Source organism: Aegilops tauschii, chromosome 2, assembly GCF_002575655.3.
Source record: "Aegilops tauschii subsp. strangulata cultivar AL8/78 chromosome 2, Aet v6.0, whole genome shotgun sequence".
NCBI lineage: Eukaryota > Viridiplantae > Streptophyta > Magnoliopsida > Poales > Poaceae > Aegilops > Aegilops tauschii.
In genome coordinates, this window is record NC_053036.3 from 68,011,226 (window position 1) to 68,031,236 (window position 20,011).

Sequence of the window (20,011 nt, forward strand, 5' to 3'; positions counted from 1 at the left end):
CCAACCACAAAAGAACCTAACCGTATGAGCTACAGTCAGCTCGTCCGACGAAAAGAAGATTGCACTTGGATTAATTAACCGTTTCCATTTGGGACCTCTTCGATTACACCGGCCTGTCACCGAAACCTCTCTGGCTAGATCGAGGACGGATATTAGGAGGGGCAGAGGCAAGTTCGACAAAGCTGGCTGCACAACGTCTCGGTCCTTTCGATGCCCTTGCCTTCTTGTACACATCGATAGCTGTTTTTGTTTGCGTGAAGTACGCATCGGTAACTCAAACCAAGGAACGACGACGGAGGAAACTAAGCGCCACCTGATCGACCCATACTGCCATAACTGCTTTTGCTTGTGCTTAATTACCATGCGATGCTCTCTTTCCTTCTTTGTTGCCTTGCAACACGCATGGCAACGCCGGACTCGACAAAGCAGTACCTCAAGGGAGCGCGGCCGACGGCGCCCATCACGTACCAGGCCGGTGCAGCACGCCGGGCGGGTTCTGGCCGGGCAGCCAGGACAGCGACCACCTGGCCGGCGACTCCATGCTCCGCGTCCACCACCCGTCCCGGTTCATGGTCTTCTTCTACTCCAACACCACCGCGTTCGTCGCGTCGATGGTCGTCGTCATGCTGCTCATGAGCAACACCGTGATGCAGCAGCAGCAAATTCAGGTACTCGTCTACAACGCCATTCAGGTACTCGTCTTCTTGTGCAAGCCCGTGGAGAATTTGATCCACGATTGGCAACAAGCACTTGAAAGGTACCTCAACAAATTTGAGAGATTGGACTTGGAGCAGCAGCAGCAGCAAAGCAGAGCATCCGAGCACGGCAATGACGACGCGTACCAGATTCTCCGGAAGTCGCGGATGTATCTGCTGCTACTCCGGATTCTTGCGGCGAGCGTCACGTACCAAGCTGGACTGAACCTTTTCGCGAATACGCAGAGGATGCGTATCTTTTCATTGATAGGAGAAGTGTTGTACAGCATGGGATTACAAGAGCTCACTAAGCCATGTACGCAGGAAGGCATGGAAGTGAACTAGGAACAGAACAGACATGGGGTTGCTCAGCCCCAAAAGCCTAAAATGCTATCTCTTGGGAATGATGTTATGCAGTCCGGTGGCGCCGGCCCTGGCCCACATGCGCGCTTCGTCTTTGATGATGTCGGAAAGCCGGGAGATGGAGGGCTGCTCGCCATCGAATATGCAAGCGTTCCGGTGCTTCTAAAGCCATCAAGCGATGAGAATGATTAATGAGGCCAAACCCTTGTGCGCCAGGGATGGCGAACGGTTGCAGGACGTTTCCCACCAGGCGTAGAAGTCAGTGTCGCTGCTCGGGATGTCGGCAGTGGATCGAACCTAGATGAGGATCTCGTGCCGCATTTGGCGGGAGAAAGGGCAGCCCACCAAAAGATACTGGACAGTCTCCTCTTCTTGGTCGCATAGGGCGCAGGAGTCCTCGTGCGGAAGGCCATGTCGAGCGAGACATTCAGCCGTCCAGCACCGGTCTTGCAACGCGAGCCAGATAAGGAATTTTATACGAAGGGGGCCCAAGGCTTCCAAGTTAGCCGCCAATGTGGGTCCTGGCAGGCGCCTAAGCGCCTAGGTGGACTGAACCCGCCGGGTGGCTTCTGGCAAGGCGATGCCGCCACCGACGGTCAGTGGCGATTCTACCGTCCGGGCACCCTGGGCACGTGCCCGGGCTCGAGCGCTGCAGATCACAACGTACGATGTACGATCCAAAATACACCAACTTCTGGCTAGTCTGGGCATCGTTTTTGCCTTCTCGGCCGGCAAGTGTCCAAATCCGTGTACGTGTCCCTGCTGGTCGTTCCTGTGTTCCTCTACGTCGGCATCCATGTCGTGGTCTTCATGTTAGAAGTGTGGCCGGTTCGCCCGGCATGGAGCCGGCCGAGAAGGTGGAACAGTGCGCACCCAGCTGGCTCAAGGAGCTGTTCGAGCACCCCGAGAAGGGGGGTGAGGAGGCGGCGGACGTCGAACGGACACTGGAGAAGAGGCAGAAGCTTCTGCTGCTTCTTGAGATCCTTGCGGCGAGCCTCACCTACCAAGCCGGCATGAGCCTGCCGGGCGGCTTCTGGCAAGAGAGCAAGCTCGGCCATGTCGCCGGCGACCCGGTGCTCAACGACAACTACCCGCGCCGCTACGTGGCCTTCTTCTACCGCAACGCGACGGCCTTCGTTGCGTCCCTTGGCGTCATCATGCTGCTGGTGAACAGGAAGCTCTTGGCGACAGGGATACGGTCCCGCGCACTGCGGGTGTGCGTGATCCTCGACCTCGTCGGCCTCATGGGCGCCTTCGCCGCCGGGAGCTGCCGGAAGGTGTCAACCTCGATCTACGTTCTCGTTCTGACATTCGCAGTTCTACTCTGCATCGCTCTCCAGGTCACGCTGGTCTTGTCGGAGACGGCGTGAGGACTTGCGAAGAGGCTCCTGTCAAAGCTCGGCGCAGTCGAAGACCAAGCCGGAGGCGACGGGCGGCATGGCTCGGCCGTCGCCGCCGGAGGGGGAATTCCTCTGGGAGATGCGCAAGTACGTGCTGCTCCTGGCCACGCTCGCGGCTTCCAGAGGAACTCCGCCAGGCGGGTTCTGGCCCGACAACGACGCCGGCGAGCTCCTCGTCACCTACCCGCGCCTATACAAGGCCTTCTTCTACCTCAACGCCACCCCCTTCTGGGGGCACAGCCAGGCTCGTTTTTCTCCTCTCAGCCAGGCCCCGCTGAGAAACTAACCAAAGACGCCCTATAAATATCGATGCAGATCATATTTTCATATCACTCGCTGCACGGCACGAAGACGTGAAGCCGGCTAACCTCCCACTCGACTCATCGCGATGCGTGCGCCAAGCTAACTTTGGGTGCAGCCGCTTGCAGCCTCCTTCCTCACCCAGACGTCTTTGTTTGTTTGGGTAGGTTGCTAACTGCATTGTTCTCTATACATATCGATGCAGAGACAGGAAGTCCAATAGAGCTCGTGTGGTGGTGGTTCATGCTGATCTAAAACCGGCAAATACGCTGCTTGCGTTGATGGGATGTGGAAGGACTGCAGTGTGGCAGGTCAGGTACGTGCAGATCATATAGAGCCCGGAAGTTCGACAAGATGTGATAGCTGATTTTGCGAGCTGTGACATTATGACCAACAATGCAGAAAGCAGGTGCCATACGTCTATGGGGCTTCGAAACTGAAGGATTCTGAAGTAGGCTTCCGTGCTTCTATCACCGGCGCTCCTGCAGGCTCGTTCCTTCAACTACCCTTTCTGCAGATTCTGAAGCAGGTTCGTTCGTTCATCTATCCTTTCGCGTCAACTTCACAAGTCTGGTGCTAATGTAGCTAATGATATTAGTTGGCTTGTTAACACCATGTTTATCTAAAGCTTCATGCTAAGAAAGACACCTCATGTTACTCGATATCTCGATATGTAGAATCATTTGATGCTTAGACATCTGATACAGCTGTGGCACTTGTAAATTTTTGGAAACCCTTCAGAATCTGGCTATTGATATGAGTGTCCCTACAAAAATCGTATTAGTTGGCTTGTTGACACCATATTTAAGAAAGCTTCATCCTAAAAAAGACATCTCAGGTACCTGGACGATTTGTGGGATCATGTGCTGGTTAGTGGTCATAGCGGAGTTGTGTGGTTTATTCCTGGCACTTGTAACAACAGCACAATAAGATGTCATGGCAAAGGTGTGATAGCTCCCGGGGTACCGACACCCCTTTATCCTATCCGTCGAGTCCCCCCGAGATGCGTGCAGTGGCTTCACGAAGTGCAGACCACTTGCAGCGGCAGCTTGCTTTAGCAGACCATTTGACTGAACAAATACTCGTGCTTATGGGGCACATGTAGGCCACAGGATAGGCAGCAGACACTAGTCCTCTGGCGCCACTGTTGAAAAGACTAGCCATAGACGGTGCATGCAGTGTCCCGTATAGGACCAGGTCCTGCCACGTACCGCACCGCTCCTGCCCATCCTATTTTTGGTAGATTTTCTATTATTTTGGATAGATTAAGAGTACTCAAATCATCGATGTTGCAATGTTGACTGGCTGGCCACATAAGGTAAATATGAGTGGTCACATCTGTCTTTTAAGAGGAGGCTGACATGACAACCCTGCTGGACTGGCTGGCCACAGACGCGAGGGATTCTGCCTACAATGAACAGTGTGAGTCTAGGCTCATTTGCGTTTAAAATATTGTCAGCTATTGCGTTGAACGATCTTCAAGACCTGCTAATTAAACAGGTGGTACAGGACCTGACACGGATCTCAAGGAGCTGGTTTTGGACCGACGGCAATGATAGTGGGGTGCCTGGACACCCGGGTGCTAAAAAGCTTGTCTCAAGGTGTCATTTGTCCATGGGATTCGGAACCAAAGGATTCCGAAGTAGTCTTTCATGCTTTACCGCCGCACCTGCAGGTTTGTTCGTTCAACTACCCTTTCGCCTCAACTTCAAAATTTTGGCACTAATTAGTGCTAGCTATTGATACAGTATGAGTTTCCCTACAAAAAATGATATTATTAGACTTGTTGACACCATGTTTATGAAAGCTTCATGCTAAGAAATATACCTCAGGTTACTGGACGATGTGTGGGGTCATGTGCTGGTTAATTGTCATGATGGAGTTGTGTGGTTTAGCCATGGCACTTCTAACAAAAACACAATAAGGTGTCGTACGTCCATGGGGATTCGAAACTGAAGGATTCTGAAGTAGGCTTCCATGCTTCTACCGACGCTCTTGCAGGTTCGTTCTCTTCAACTTGCCTTTCGCCTCAACTTCAAAAGTTTGGTACTAATGATAGCTATTGATATGAGTTTGCCGATAAAAGTTATATTAGTTAGATTGTTGTCATCATGTTGTTGAAAGCTTCATGCTAAGAAAGACACCTCAGGTTACTGGACGATGTGTGGGGTCATGTGCTGGTTAGTGGTCATGGCGGAGTTGTGTGGTTTTGCCATGGCACTTGTAACAACAACACAATAAGGTGTTGTACGTCCATGGGGATTTGAAACCAAAGAATTCTGAAATAGGCTTCCATGCTTCTACCGACGCTCCTGCAGGTTTCTTCGTTCAACTATCCTTTTGCCTCACCTTTCAAAGTCTGGCACTAATTAATGCTAGCTATTCATATGAGTTTCCCTACAAAAATGGTATTAGTTGGCTTTTTTTTGCGGGAATATTAGGTGGCTTGTTGACACCATGTTTATGCAAGCTTCATGGTAAGAAAGACACCTCAGGTTGTTGAACAATGTTGCAGGGTCATGTGCTGGTTAGCGGTCATGGCAGAGTTGTGTGGTTTACCAGTGGCACTTGTAACAACATACGTCCATGGCGATCCAAAACCGAAGGATTCTGAAGTAGGCTTCCATGCTTCTACCGGCACTCCTGTGGGTTTGTTCGTTCAACTTCCCTTTTGCCTCAACTTCTCCGGCTTGTGATCATGGGATGCATAAATTTTGCAAAGCTGCCCTTTCATTGAACTGCTCAGTTGAAAACATTGTATGTGCCATTTTCTTTCACATTCTAAAGCCTTTTACTGATTACTTGTTTCAAGAAAAGCCTTTTACTGACTATTTTCCTGAGTATCAAGCGGCGGATACACCGATAAGAGAGTTATAAGCACAGTAGTGAGTATAATCTTAATTTTTTGTTTCAGGAAGGTTCGTGCTGAGTAACCCAAAGAGATTAGAGTTGGCGCCTAATATTTACAATCTTGTCGCAAAGTGGCAGGCTGTACATGTCATTGTTCTTGGGCTGGCTGGCCCTCGACAATGCTCGACAGTTTCCAAGCGCCAGCAAGGACAAACGATGATAAAATGACTGACTACAAATGCGTAGATCCTTTTACCTCCGAAAATACAGCACCATCACCATTTAGCTAGCTAGTACAACAACCAGATGGAGCTCCAAATGTTTCTCGCCATTAGTGTCGCGTACCTAGGTATAGGCAGACGGCTGTGGATCCAGGCTGAAATACAGCCCCTGCTGGGAGAAGAGTACTTGATCCCGGAAGACAACATCGTCCAGGGCGCCGCTGAGTTTTTCAATGTGAGTTTTTCCATGGGTGAAAGCGTCGTGCAAATCCGACTTGCATCGCGTGCCATCGAGCATCCACCGGGCGGCTGGCACGGCGGCGCTCTGGCGTGGTCCGTCGCCGCCGTTGTAGGAGCGGTTGCGGCGGTGGCGACTCTCGTTGCTCTATCATCGTCGTTTGCCTACCACCGGAGCTGCGGGTGCGCGTCCACGTAAATATGTAATTCTATTGAGAATGAATGTTCAAGAAATATACTCCGATCCTCTCAGTCAGCCCTCAGCCCACACAAATAAGATCGCCTTTTCTGTGATGTGTTAAGTTGTGTGTATGTACATGCATACGGTGCACTATAAGCCGTGTACAACTAGCAGGTTCTGCCTGCATGGAGTTGTTGTAACCGTGTGATGGTTAGGACTGAACTAAGCGGTTAGCTTGGTAAGCTGCCAACAAAAATTTGCAATAAATGATTGTAGTTAGGATTGATCTCTATCGTATCTAGCCTAACTTGGAGATCTATCCAGCTACTCATAAAGAACCTTGTAATCTGCTGATCGTGGTCGATCTTGTTACAGTTTAATTAACACATGTTAATTATGGGATAATCTCCCCTTGTCTTGTCCGGACCACTCAGATATCTGAAATCCCGCAAACTGGTATCAAACAAACATAGAAGAGATTTGGGGGAGATTGGATGTCTGCCACAAAGGACTCCGACACCGTTGGCCCCTAAAAAATACCCCACCGGGAGCTCTTTTTCCCACTCTGTCCCTCCTCTGTGCTTTGTATCCATATCTCTGAGACCGCCACCGCCGTTGTACCAGCCTAGCGGCCGCCCAGGCCTGGCCAGACATGTACCACTCCAGCCAGACACCCACCCGCCTTACGCTGCCGCTCCTACTGGCGCCCAGGTACCATCCGCCCCTACCGCCGTTGTCCATGGCAGACGCCGCACCTGGCAAGTGTTCGACCAAATGCCATCGCGAAATATTTTGACGTTGTCGTTGTTGACTTATAGTGGTTGTTTGGATAACAAATATTAGCATTGAGTTTATAGAAAACGAGTTTTTACATGATTTTTAGGAAAACCGGTTTTACTAACTTTTTTGTTAATAGTCAGTTTATAGAAGATCACGTTTGGGTCGAAAAGTGTGTTTGTCCAGTTCCCTATTCTCCGGCGATCTTCTTATTCTCGACTTTCCGTCAATGAAACGCAGGTAATGGAGCTGGGTAGTTGATCTCGCCGGACGGTCGCGTACACGCACACGTAGAAAGTTGCTACCATGGGCAAGCATCTGCAACCGGCTGCGAAATGTACGAAACGTTCCTTTTGGATCCACCTTCCTTTTGGTCGTTCACGCTGCATGCACGTCGGCGTTCATGGCCATGGCGCCCCTGCCTGTGGCTATGCACCCTCGCCGTTGGGGTTAAGGACGAGAAAAGCTTGTGCCCACTGGTGCAAACCCTTTGGTCGATGCCAAGCTGCAGCCATATATGTCTCCTCCTGCTTTGTTGTCGCGTGCCGGCGGCGGCGACGCTCAACGAGCTGACCTCGGCGGCTGCGACGACGACCAGGACGGACGACACGGAGGACGCGGCAGCCGTGGCGCGGCGGCCAGACGAGGACGTACGAGTACGACTACGTTGTACGACTCACCGGTGAGTCCATCACAGCCGCCGTCGTCTCACTGACCCTCGAGCAGGCCGGCGATATGTAGTGAGGACGTGGCAATGGCCACCAGCCTCGGTAGCTTCTCTTCGCTCATGAACGGGCCCGCCGGGATCGGCAACAAGGAACAAGGATACGCAAATCGAGTTTTTACAAAAACGACTAATATTCGTTTTTCCACAAACGCGAAATTCTGGGTTATAGAAAATTCGGTTTTCCATATCCACAGATTAGTTAGGCTAGCCAAACGTGGTTTTAGGTTGTTAGGCCGTTTTCCTAGTTTATATAAAACGGATTTTCTACAAACCATCTATCCAAACAACCCCTTAAGGAGACATGATGGCCGCATACTCACTGAAGAAGGATGAATTGTTGTCTGAGGCGTGCTTCACCACAAGTGTGGAGTTTCAAGACATGAAGCAAAATGCCATGACATTTTGGCAAAGTGTGCATGTTGTGTTCAATGATCAAAAGCACTACGCCCCCTACAACATGCAAGTAATACATGATCATGGTGCGAAGTCCCTGCTCCATCGATGATACACCATTCAAAAGGTCGTCAACAAGTATTGTCGTGCGTATGCACAACTGCAAAGAAGGTGACCGAGGAGCGTCACTCGAAGAATTTGTAAGTTTCGCTTCTTGGTTCTCTACATGTTGGTCATTTCATTAATTTGCTCAATTTGCAACTTGTTGATCACGTCATTGTCTAGCCCGGACAGGCGTGCACATTGTACTTTCACATTGTTGCATTGTTGCATGAAGCTCAATGGGCATAGCAACTGGATCAGCACGTGCCTATGAAGAAGTTCAAGCTCGAGGAGAGGAAGCCTTTCGAGGAGTGGAAAAATTGAGGTTATCGTGATACAATTATTGCTTGTGCAGGGCAGCCGCAGACACGTTAGTTCAGCGAGATTGTACTTATCGTGATACCGTTACTTGCTTGTCATTTGCTTGCTTGATGCCCTACTGGATACCATGGCTAATTCACTTGCTTATTTTAAGGACACTCGACAACCTTTTACCCTGCCAGAACAAGGTTTCGATGCTTCCCTTACACGGAAACAATTGGAAGAGGAGCATGGACAGCAGCTTGACATGTAAGGCATATTTGCTTCTGCTCCATTGGTTCTCATGATATCAGGCTACCAGCACACTCTTGACTATTCGGTGTTCCATACAGCGTTGTCGAGGATTTTTGTGTGTACCATATTTTTTGCAGAGTCGATAGAATTTGAACTGAAATCTACACGAAATTGATGTACATGAGAATACTTGCACTACCTTTCTTTGTTTGTTCAGATATGGCCAATTTATTTTCTGAATTCTACCTGGCATCAATCAAGTAATCATGTGACCTCTGTTTCCCTGCATAAAGAAAATATTTCCCGTGTTCGTTGTTTGCATGTTGTACAACAGCCTGCTCAACGTTCAGGGTCAAAATAATGAATATGTAGGGAAAATTAAATTGTTAGCGAGTAGTAAACGCTGGCTGCTATACATTATTCGTGTCAGAGTTGAAGAGAAGAATTCCTGAGAGGGAGAGAAGGCTAGCTTCACCATAGAAGAATGAAACTGGAAAGAAGATGATGAGATAATAAAGTTCATGACAAATTATACCAACAGATTGATTACAGAAAAAAAACTGTTACTACTACTGTATACATACTCCCTCTATCCCGAATTAAATGGCTTAAAAATCACACAATCGAGGGGAAGGGAGAAGAAGATACATATTCAATTCAGATGACAATTACAGTAGATGCATGCATGGTGAAAAATGCATAAAAATAAGTTCAGAGGAAGATGAAGCAGTCCATGGACATGAGGGGGTTCTTGAGGTCATCCACCAATTCGCCACTCCCACCGCCGGCGTGGCCCGTCGTTGCCCCGGCGATCATCCTCCTCCCGGCAGAATCTGCTGCTGATCGGCATGACGAGGAAGAAGAAGACGACGAAGGCCTCTTCTTGCTCCTGCAGGACGCCGAGCCTCCAGCCACTGTTCTCGAAGGCGGCGCTCGAGGGGGTAGCTGCCGCAGGCGCCTCGCTGCCGCTGTCGTCGCCGGAGCTATACGGCGGCTGTTGCTGCTGGTGCCATGCTTCTTCTTCGTCGGAGATATGACCACGGACAGAGTCGGCGGCGTTCTTGGCAACAACAGTGGACGTCGAGCGGCGGAGGCCGGCCGGGGGAGCTTCTTCTTCTTCTTCCTGTTGTTACTGTCGGTGTCGAGCACGACGACCTCCATGTTGTCCATGTCCCTGCAGGCCCGGACCTTGAGGTAGCCAGCCGAGAAGGGACCTGTACCTGACGACGACGGCGAGGAAATGGAGGAATGACTCGTTGCAGCCGAGGAGGAGGAGGCGGTGGTAGCCATGGAGATGGATGAGCTTGTTGCGGCCGACAGCAAGGAGGAGGAGGTTGATGTGGAGACGGCGGGAGAAGCGGAGGCGAGCGGGAGCGGGTGCACGGCGACGGCGTGCTTTGCGGCGCTCCTCGCGGTCGGAGAGCCGCCGCTGCACAAAGACAGGGAGTGGCCGTCGTCACCGGCGGTGGGAGAGGGAGAAGAGCAGGGATAGCATCTGCTCACACAGGTGCCCATCGAGCCCTGCTGCTCTTGCTCTGCTGCAACTCTTCAGACTTCTCTGTTCTCTCGCATTTCACAAGTGATGAGCATCTGTGTATTGTATTGTGCCATAAAGCACAACGTGCCAACCAATTAGTAGTAGACTTTTTGCGCCAAATTAAAGCTGGCATGGCATGGTCATTTGGTCAGACTCAGACCGAGCGCCAAATGTTTGAATCTGCAACGGCAGGCAGGCTGGCAAAGTACGCCACCAGCACAAACATGAACCATTTCAATTTCAATTGCATTAATCAGTTGCAACAACACCACCTCAACAGGCAGGCAGATGCAGTCCACTGGGCAGATGCAGTGTGTGCTCATGCACACATGGTAATTAAACATATATCCCAGAGTTATTTAAGGTGCTAGTTAGCTCTACTGAAGACACACGCACGCGCAACAGTTTGTAACAATGCCAAGGCAAAAAAAACACAAAAGCGCAATCTGAATGAACCCTGCAAACCAAAAAAATATGATAAAGGAAGTATATTAATATTGAGAAGATATCAATTACACCGAGCCTCTGCACAAAACTGACTCAAAAGCTACTCAAGTCATCAGAGGGCACACAACCAAATTGTTGCAAAAGAAGAAAAAAAGTGATCAACATAACAGCTACAGCAAACAATATAAACAACCATTAATGATGACAGCCTTAAGTAACAGACTAAGTGCTCCAACAATGACGCCTTTAGGAAGAGAACGACACATGAGCATCGCCATCGCCGGACCCAAACATTGTAGCTATATCATGGGTTTTCACCACAAAGAGGAGTCGCATGGGGCACCTCAGGCAAGGGCAGAACCCACGCATCAAGCAGAAGTTGATTAGTCTGATCTGCGCAGATGCCACCTTGGCTCATGTTGCACATTACAAACCTCTACACTGAGTGAGAGGTATACAATTACACGAGTGCGCCGCCAGGAACCTCTAATATGGAGGCTAAAACATGTCGACCTTGCGCTCCGTGGTTAGAGGCTTTTTGTTTTGCATGTGTCAGATGGGTTGATACATAAGCAAGTGTTTTCCTCTTAGTTGTACATTCTACATGCCCAGCACACAATTATAGTTGTACACATCTTCGGTAAGTGCAATAGGAGTTACACGTCCGCGTGGGTATGTACATCTAGTGTTGTGTGGGTCGAAAAGTTGAAAGAGGAGCAATTTTTTTTCCTTTTTCTTTTCATCCCATAGTGGTACGATCATGCAGCAGGTGTGCAAGTAACCCACACAATGATGGCTGGATATGTCGGAGTGGTATAGGAGTTTTCTCCTTAGTTGTAAATAGCACATGGCTTGCGTGAGGTTATAGTTACATATCTCCAAGACCCACAATTGCAGTGAATATCACGAGGTAACATTGTTAAGAAAACTGGTTAATGATCTAATTGTGCTAATTAAGATGATTTTTCATTGGATAACGAGTTAGCCGATACAAATAAAGGAGGAAAATCAAAAGGTGTTGTTGCTGGGAGCAAAGCTCATAGATCAGGTAACAAGTGCAGTGTTCCGCACTTCATAGGGTGGCGTTCTGGCCTTCTTCGGATCAGTGGCTCAAGATCTTCGTCGGCGACACAACCTAGTGACCATCAACTCTTGGGGGGAGGGGGGTCTTTTTTTGCGCATGGATGCCTCAGTTCTCATTTGATGTTCTCCTATTGTCTAGCGTTTGAGTTGTGGTTTCCTCCTAAGTTTGCTAGTGCTTGGTGCCCTAATATAAAGTTGGAGTCTACTTGTGTCTCCTGTTCTACTCATGTGCTCTCAGGCGCTGGATGATGGAGTTGTGATGTTGCTTTTTCTTGTTAGTTGGTCTCTTTAACAGAAATCAGAGGGCCGCTCTTTCATTCAAAAACGTGTGCGTTAAGGGCCGAGCTTGTCCACCGATCAAGACGCATGTCTACTGTGCATAACACTTGTAGGAAACAATTTTTCTTCTGCCTTAGGGCGTGGAACTTTAGGGAATTGGTCCATGTCACATGATGTGACGCCCCCGATTTGACCGTACACTAATCATACACACAAACGTGTACGATCAAGATCAGGGACTCACTGGAAGATATCACAACACAACTCTAAAAATAAAATAAGTCATACAAGCATCATAATACAAGCCAGGGGCCTCGAGGGCTCGAATACAAGTGCTCGATCATAGACGAGTCAGCAGAAGCAACAATATCTGAGTACAGACATAAGTTAAATAAGTTGCCATAAGATGGCTAGCACAAACTGGGATACAGATCGAAAGAGGCGCAGTCCTCCTGCCTGGGATCGTCCTAAACTACTCCTGGTCGTCGTCAGCGGCCTGCATGTAGTAGTAGGCACCCTCGGTGCAGTAGGAGTCATCGTCGACGGTGGCGTCTGGCTCCTGGGCTCCAACATCTGGTTGCGACAACCAGGTAGAATGGAAAGGGGGGAAGAGGGAGAAAAGCAACCGTGAGTACTCATCCAAAGTACTCGCAAGCAATGATCTACACTACATATGCATGGGTATATGTGTAAAGGGCCATATCAGTGGACTGAACTGCAGAATGCCAGAATAAGAGGAGGATAGCTAATCTTGTCGAAGACTACGCTTCAGGCCACCTCCATCTTGCAGTATGTAGAAGAGAGTAGATGGTAAGTTCACCAAGTAGCATCGCGTAGCATAAACCTACCCGGCGATCCCCTCCTCGCCGCCCTGTTATAGAGTGATCACCGGGTTATACCTGGCACTTGAAAGGGTGTGTTTTATTAAGTATCCGGTTCTAGTTGTCATAAGGTCAAGCTACAACTCCGTGTCGTCCTTTTACCGAGGGACACGGCTATTCAAATAGATAAACTTCCCTGCAGGGGTGCACCACATAACCCAACACGCTTGATCCCATTTGGCCGGACACACTTTTCTGGGTCATGCCCGGCCGCGGAAGATCAACACGTCGCAGCCCCACCTAGGCACAATAGAGAGGTCAGCACGCCGGTCTATCCTATGGCGCAGGGGTCTGGGCCCATCGCCCATTGCACACCTGCACGTTGCGAACGCGGCCGGAAGCAGACCTAGCCTAGAAGGCGTTCCAGTCCAATCCGGCGCGCGCCGCTCAGTCGCTGACGTCAAGAAGGCTTCGGTTGATACCACGACGTCGAGTGCCCATAACTGTTCCCGCGTAGTTGGTTAGTGCGTATAGACCAAATGGCCAGACTCATATCAAATACCAAGAACTTGTTAAGTGTGTTATTTTGAAGTAACCGTGGACGCCGACCAGGGCCAGGCCCACCCCTCTCCTAGGCGGTCTCAACCTGCCCTGTCGCTCCGCCACAAAGTAACAGTCGGGGGCCGTCGGGAACCCAGGCCCACCTCTACCGGGATGGATTCACCTGCCCCTTCAGCCCCCATCTCCGAACAGTATCATAAGTAATGTAACAGTATAAAGTATATAACATATGCCCATGATCACCTCCCGAAGTGATCACGGCCCAGTAGTATAGCATGGCAGACGGACAAGAGTGTAGGGCCACTGATGGAACACTAGCATCCTATAGTAAGCAGTAGGATAGCAGGTAAGGGTAACAACTGTAGCAACAATTACAGGCTATGCATCAGAATAGGATTAACCGAAAGCAGTAACATGCTACACTACTCTAATGCAAGCAATAGAGAGAAGGAATAGGCGATATCTGGTGATCAAGGGGGGGCTTGTCTGGTTGCTCTGGCAAGAAGGAGGGGTCATCTTCGGTGTAGTCGAACACACGGACATCGGCACCGGTCTCAGAGTCTACCGGAAAGAAGTAATGGAGGGGGAACACAATAAATAACAGAGCAATCAAATGTAACACAAAGCAAGACACGGCAATATGCGGTGCTAGGGGTGACCTAACGTAGTGGTAGGTGATACCGGCGAAGGGGGGAAACATCCGGGAAAGTATCCCCGGTGTTCCATGTTTTCGGACAGATGAACCGAAGGGGGAAAGTTGCGTGTTTGCTATGCTAGGGATGTGTGGCGGACGAACGGGCTGCATATCCGGATTCGTCTCGTCGTTCTGAGCAACTTCCATGTACAAAGTTTTCCCATCCGAGCTACGGATTATTATCTATGATTTTCTAAAGTTTTAAACATTTTCTAGAATTTATTTAACTAATTTAAATCCACATTATCCAGAATAGTATGTGATGACGTCAGCATGACATAGGTGTGACATCAGCAGTCAATAGTGTGGTTGACTGGAGTCAAACCTGACATGTGGGTCCAGTGGAACCCACCTGTCATAGACTAACATGTTAATTAGGGTTTAATTAACCAGAATTAATTAAGTTTAATTAAACTAGATTAATTAAGTTAATTTTTTTAAACATTCTAGCATGTGGGCCCCATATGTCATAGGCCCAGAGGGCCATACCGGGCGCGGGCGATGGGTTGGTCTTCTTCTTTTTTTGTTTGTTTTCTTTTTTTTTGCACTTTTAACAATAATCCATTTTTGTAAAATGTGTGGCTGGTCTTAATATTTAGTATTCAACATACCTCACTGTCACTAAAAGTTTGGGAGCGATTAGTAGTTGTTTTGTATTTTTATTAAATGGAAATGACCTAAATGTGGCGGTCTTGGTTACTGTTTTGATTTCCAGGGGCATTTTAAACCTTTAGAAAAATGTTGATTGATGCATGACAATTATCTAAGGAATATTTACAACCTAATGAACATTTTTAATTCACTATTTTATGAAACTATAATTTGATTTGTTATTTGAATTTGTATTTAATCTAATTTTTTAAACGAGCGAGGTTTAGCAAAACTTTAATTACGATGACCTAGCATCATTAACAGGGTTTACTGTAGCTTAATTATCCGGGCGTCACACATGACTTATTCCATTACTACTCTATGGGATCTTATGGAACCTGTTCATGAATGACATGGTTGGGGTATGATCATAGAAGATATTCTCCTGAAGTGAACCAGCTTATCCTTCCTAGGTAGGGGACTTGTGTGTTGATTGGATGCGGAGAAACCTTCCATTGTAAATTCTAATGTGGCAGATTCATTTCTTTATCTGGATGGTCAAATCAATAATTCAAGTCACACACCTGCATAATCTGCCCTTTGCTCTTTCGTTAAATTAGCTTTAACTATTTTTATTGTGTCAAAATACTTCGGAGTTGAAGAGAAGTAGCTCCTATACGATGCATTATGCGTCAAAATGCCAGTATTTTGCATGCGCCACCCCGACTGGGCCGGCCCAATAACAAGGCATTGTAGGGACATTGGGAGGCCGGCATTGTTATAACGAATTGTGACCCTGTAGCAGCACGACACTAAAGTGAACCGACACTGTGGCGGGTTTTTCAAATCAATTTATAGAAAACACAGGAAAAGAATCACAATTTTTTTCAGATGAGCGAACATTCCCTAATTTCTGAACAATTATTGAGATTTCCAAATACTTTTTGAGATTTCCAAAAATTTCAAATATTCTGAACATTAATTTCTAAACAAATTTCAAAATCCCAATGAAATTAGAAAAAGGGATAATCCTAAAAAAATCTAATTTACGAGCAAATTTGGAAATTTATAAACATTTTTTAAAAAATAAAAGCATAAAATAAGAACAGGACGAAAACTTTTGTTTCCAAAATCCAATTTCATTTTGTTCCCTCACTTGTGTGTATATTTAGGGCCTGTTCGGTAGCTCGCCAGCTCCCAACTTCCGCGTATCCGCGAGGGGAGCTGGCCCGAACGGCCCGGCGCCAGGAAGCTTGCCTCCCGGATCGAACCAGCATCCACGTACAAAAACTGGGAGCTGGTGTTTCGTCGATCCCAGAAATCGCAAGAGTTGGAGTTCAAGCTATTTACGGCGAGCTGCCATCGGGAAGTGGAAGAAAACGTTTCGTCAAGCGTAGAAAAGACCGGAGCGACTCCCTTCCCTCCCCACCAGGCCAGAAACGAGCTTACTGGGCCAGCCAGCTCCAACTTGGGCCAAGTTTGGCCTGTCCTCAACTCCCAATAGGCCAAAATCAATTGAAAAAGGATGCCAGCCCATGCGTTGCGAGAGAAAACTGGAGCTGGCACACCGAAAGGTTTTCTGATCGCTAGCTTTCTTTTGGGAAGCTGGCATACGAAACTGGAAGCTGGATTTCAGGATTTTCAGGAGTTGGGAAGCTGCCGAACAGGCCCTTAGTTGACTATTTGAAGCAAAGAGTGAAATCACTAGTTAGGGGGTATCCCTTGCAAAGGTGAATCCCACCTTTTCACGCATTGTCAAGTCACGCACTGCATCTGCGTCATTTATTGTAACCTGTGAGTTTTTTTCCTTTTTTTCGTAGATTCGCTTATTCAAAACGTTTTGTCTTGAACTTACCATAAAAATCCTGAACCGTTTGCACCGTTGCATTTATCTCGTTGAAATGTTCGGAACTGGTTTGCATATTAGTAAGTTTTGACGAACTCTTTTTTCATGAAAAAAGAAAGAAATAGACCGAAGCCGGAAGCGAAGTTTTTGTTTCAGTTATTCTTTTTCTTTTCCGAGAGGCTCATCTGGCTTCTCGCGTAAGCCAATCTGTGCCTCCATGTGAAAAAAAATCTATGCTTCTTGTGGAAGCAAAAAAAATGTATTATCACTTTCCGAGAGGCACAGCTCTGCTTCTCGTGGAAACTAAGAAAACATTTTTTCCCTTTTCAAGAGGCACAATTGTGCTTCTTGTAAAAGCAAATCTGTGCCTGCACAAGGAGCAAATATGTGCTTCTCGTGGAAGAAAAAAAACGTGTTTTCCCCCTTTCCTAAGAGGCACAACTGTACTTCTCACGGAAGCAAATCTACGCCTCCATGAGAAGCAAATCTGTGCTTCTCCTGAAAACAAAAAAAATCCCCCTTTCTGAGAGGCACAGCTGTGCTTCTCTTGGAAGCAAATCTATGCCTTCACGAGAAGCAATTTGTGCTTCTCGTGGAAGCCAAAAAATGTGTGTTTTTCCTTTTTCAAGAGGCATAGCTGTGCTTCTCACGGAAATAAATACCCCCCTCTTCGGTAAGCAAATATGTGCTTTTCGTGGAAGCACAAAAAAATCACGTGAAAAAAAATTAATTTTTTCTCAAAAACCTAGAAAAAACCGAGCAAAAACCGAAAGCCAAAAAAACGTCTCAAACCCGAAATCCCGTACAGATAAATTAAAAAAATCAAATCCTGAGGGAACGGTTAGCACGACACACGTGCCGACGGCTAGACGCACCACTTGGCACGCTCTCAGCCCACCAAAGTGACCCTTTCAGGGATCCCGCAAGGGTACCCATTGCCTAGTTGTTCTAGTCAAATAGAAAAAATACCGAAATTAAGTATACCTTGCATCTATCTCACGGGACTATTTCTCACCAAAAAAAATCTATCTCATGGGACCATGAGAGCTCCTATTTGCCGCGTAGGTCGGAAAATAGGCACTAATTGCATGCATTTTGGACCAGCCCATGTGCGGGCCAGGCACCCTTGTGTTTTTTCATTTTCCTTCTTTATTTTTTGTTTCTTTTTGTTTTTATTACTTCAAGAACTGTTCGATAATCTCAATTTTAAAAAAAATGAGTTCAAGATTTTTATTTTATTTTTATGAATTTCAAAGGTTGTTCATGAATTTGGAAAGTACAAAATTTCAAAAATATGTTAACGAAATTTAAAAAATCGTGATTTTATAAATATTCAAGATTTTGAAAACTGCTCAAAAATTTATAATTTGAAAACATGTTCTCCAATTTTAGAAAAATGTTCATGAGTTTGAGAATGTTCATGAATTCGAAAATAGTTCATAGATTAAAAATTTGTTCGTGAAATCAAAACGTGTTTTTGAATTTAAAAAGGTTTGTGAATTCTAAAAATGTGAATTAAAAAAGCATGATTTTTAAGAATGTTCGTGAATTAGAAAAGTGTTCACTATGTTCAAAAAGTTCATCATTTCTAAAAATGCTTGCAAATTCCAAAAAACGTTCGCTATTTAAAAAATATTCTAGGATATAATAATTGTCCAAGAATTCACATAATGTTCATTAAATGTTCACGAAAAGGAAAAAAGGAGCATGAAAAATAAAAAAGAGAAAAAACAATTAAATCATAGAAAAACAAAAAAATACCTATCTAGGAAGGTTCTAGAACCTTACCAACACCAAAATACGGAGTCTCCCGAAAACCTACATGTGTCGGCCGAGTATGAGTCATAGAGAATCAATAGGGTGTGTGTTTGCTCGCTACCCAGCGACCTCGAATTCACTAGTTAAGGGTTACCCCTTGCAAATATCACTCCATAGCTTCTTAGGTGCTGACAAGTGGCGCACTTCATGCGTCACCTATCATAACATCAGAGTTTTTTTGCAGATTCATTTATTCAAGATGTTTTATCTCTTGAACCGTACGTCAAATACCGAACCATTATCCCTGCAGGATTTGCAAGAGTTATTCAAAACAACATCTCATGTTAATAGGTGTCGTTGAACTTTACCGCAAAAAAAACATTTGGATGAAATTCTTTATGAAAAAACATAAACAAGGAAAAACATAAACCGAAACAACGATAACAAAGAAAAACGAAAAACAACCAAAACAATGAATACCGAAAAGGTTGCGATTTTCAACTTTTATTAGAAGCACATGCTATGCTTTTCCCTTTCGCGGAATCGATAATGTGCTTCCCGCGGAAGCACAACATGTACTTTTCCTTTTTGGGGGGAAGCATAGGTTGTGCTTCTCGCCGAAGCACGGGCTGTTTTGTCTTCATTTTTTTAGGGAAGCACAACTATGCTTTACCCTTTTCGAGAAACGTAACGGTGATTCTTGTGAAAGCACACGTTATGCTTCTGGTGGAAACACAAAATTATGCTTCTCGCAAAAGAAAATATATGATTTCTCTATTTCTCAAGAAGCATACTTAGTGCTCTGTAAAAAGGAAAAACCAAAAAAAGTTCCAGCAAAACATGCGGGAAGGAATCAAAAGCCGAAAACCCCGAAAAAGTCAAAAACCGTGAAAAAGTGTGCAGAAAACAAAAAACAAGTGTCACGTAGTCACACACGAAGAACGCTTCCACACACAAGAGCAGCACGTTACGAACGACGCCCGCTGATTAGTTACTTTCCAACCACCCGCGCGATAAATAGGAACTGCCCTGTCTAACCTGACTTTGATTTGCCCGTTTTGTGTGGGCTTTGGAGCTCGGCATATCCTATTTGGCGCTTCAGACGTTCATTACAGTGCATTTTGCAAACGGGCACACACACCCTTCGTACTGGGCTGGCCCATTTAGCATTTTATTTCTTCTATTAAACTACAAAAAACACAATAGTGAGGGCGGCTGAGGGATTAGAAGCCGCGACCTCTCAGTAGTAGATTAGCTGTAGTAACCACCATAGACACAACACATGTTGTTATTACTAACTAAGTTTTCGCCTTTTATTTCTTTCTCTCCGTTTTCTTTTCTCTTTTGTTTTTTGTTTTTTATTAAATTCGTGAATTTTTTTCCAAATCCTTGAACTTTTTCCAAATAGATGAACTATTTCCAAAATTTATGAGCGTTTTCCATTTTTCGTGAACTTCTTTTAGAATTGATGACTTTTTTCAAAAATAATTGAACTTAGTTTCAAATTTTTGAACTTTTTTTCAACTGATGAAGTATTTCAAATTTGTGAACGTTTTTCAAAATTGATGAACTTTTTTGAAAAAACCGATGAAC

At 46.4% G+C, this 20,011-nt stretch overlaps 1 pseudogene; it reads left to right on the forward strand.

Annotated features, from left to right (window-relative positions):
• LOC109746439 (uncharacterized) overlaps positions 1–5,535 on the forward strand; it is a 110,882-nt pseudogene extending 105,347 nt beyond the window's left edge.
• The last annotated feature ends 14,476 nt before the right edge of the window (positions 5,536–20,011 follow it).